Raw genomic sequence first — 2,010 nt, 5'->3', positions numbered from 1 at the left:
TAGTGTAAAGGAACTTGGATTTTCAGAATCTGAAACAAAAATAGAAAACGCTGGGTACAGACTGGGGTTTGCCAGTACTACTGGGAGAAAGCGGAGTTCGAACAACTTCTGAAGAAGTTCTGAAACGTTGAACCGCCCTTTCCCAGCCCAGATCCTGCTCGACCTGCTGAGTACTTTCCTGCAATTTCCGCTTTCTTTTAAGCTGAATATCGATTCCACCTCTCGGGGTAGAACACCCAGACCCACTTTGTCCCGACATTTCATCGATTTGAAAGCTGTGGTTTTTGAATTCAAATAAACCAAACAATGATTCATAACTGCTGAGCTCACCAGAGACAAAGACCTGGAAATGATTAATTCAACAGTAAGGGCATGTCCTTATGTAGTTGTGGCCGAGTGGTTAAGGCGGTGGACTTGAAATCCATTGGGGCATTCCCACGCAGGTTCGAATCCTGCCAACTATGGTGGAGGGCGGAGTTTGCTTTCCACTTTACTTTTTGGGGATTCAGATCACGGCGGAGAGAATCACTTCATTCAGGTCACGAATGGTGCAAACCTCCAGTGCACTTAAAGAACTGAACAGATGTACACTTGCATTGCCAAATTTGTTTAGACTCGTTACGACACACGGTAAACCCTCCTGCTTCATATAAAACACAGAAACGATTTATGCCGTACAGTAATCTGCAAAAGTTTGATTGGCCAAGAACTGCGCAAAGTAAAAATTAAGAACTTTATTTCGAAAGTAAAAGAGTAATAAATTAACAAACCACGATTGACAATGTATATCTAATTACCCATTGTGACGTCCCCTCGATAATGCTATCCAGATAAAACTCCCAATTATTTTTAACAAAACAGCTCTTCTTTTCTCAAAGCCAGGCAGCTGTCGGTTCTTTTCTTCGGATCTTCCTGTGTCTTCTTTTTCCTTGTTAGGAAATTCTGTGTCACATGTAACCGATCGAAAAGGTATTTTTCAGAGATACATTTTTTCAAGAAGATTGTTGCATGCAGGACTTGGCAGTCCTCCTCTCATCTGTTCAATGTCACCCGTATCATACCCCAGAGCATCTGATTGTGTCATTCCTTTTTAAGCTTTTCAATGGACACAATTCAAATTTGAATTGAAATTAATATTTTATTCTGGATAATATTTAAACTGAGTGGTCAACTCGAAATGTTTATGGCTCTAGGCAATGAACTAATTGAGTTGTTCGATCCAGTATTACGCTTTTGTATTCTTGAAAACACTTGCTGCAGTGTCTGGTTATTCTGCTGCTTTCAACAGTCTTAGCCATGCACCAATATGTTTACAGCACCTCGTCTATTCAGGAAAAATGAACCATCATAATAAACATATGTTTTCAATTTATTTTTAAAATACTTTACCCTGCCATAGCGATAAATTTCGTATAATATCGCCTTAACCTTTTCCTATATACACACATAAAACATTAAATAAAGACAAATCTCATCGCAATGCCATAAATTTAATCTGCAATAACCTGTCTGTGAATACATTCGACAGACACGTAGCATATACGATTTATATATTGAAATTCTCTACCGTTAGAATCCAATGAAATAGTATCATATTCTTATATATAAACGTTTTAGCGGATTGTGGTCAGTGTACATAACCGTTTCTTAACCATTGTTCGGGCATATACATTAAATTTGTAAAGCCAGTACCAAACTCAATAGTCCTTTTTAAATTATGGAGCATTTCCTCTGGTAGATGTTGATTTTCTTTGAAAAGTAACCAACTGGCAGTTCAATCCCATGCTTATTTTTCCTGTTGAAGTACAGCTCCAACTCAAACGTCACTACCATCGATGGCGACTTTAAACGCTTTTGAGAAGTTTGGTGTAGGTACAACTGGTTTGGTGGTTAATATCGACTTCAAATGGTCGAATGCCTCCTGGCGTGGTACTGTCCACTGAAATGTTGTATTCTTATTCAGCAAATCGGTTAACGGTGCCACTAAACGAATATAGTTTGGAACCGACT

The 2,010-nt window shown here is 38.7% G+C and overlaps 1 non-coding gene across 1 annotated transcript; it reads left to right on the top strand.

The window, feature by feature from the left end:
- Nucleotides 1-382: 382 nt before the first annotated feature.
- Nucleotides 383-464, top strand: trnas-uga (transfer RNA serine (anticodon UGA)). The gene has a single exon. It is a non-coding gene; the product is annotated as a tRNA-Ser (tRNA).
- Nucleotides 465-2,010: the final 1,546 nt, after the last annotated feature.

The sequence above is a fragment of the Chiloscyllium punctatum genome, chromosome 35 (assembly GCF_047496795.1).
Source record: "Chiloscyllium punctatum isolate Juve2018m chromosome 35, sChiPun1.3, whole genome shotgun sequence".
Lineage (NCBI taxonomy): Eukaryota > Metazoa > Chordata > Chondrichthyes > Orectolobiformes > Hemiscylliidae > Chiloscyllium > Chiloscyllium punctatum.
Note: the sequence above shows the minus strand (reverse complement) of the source record. Positions and strands in the feature narration are given on the sequence as shown.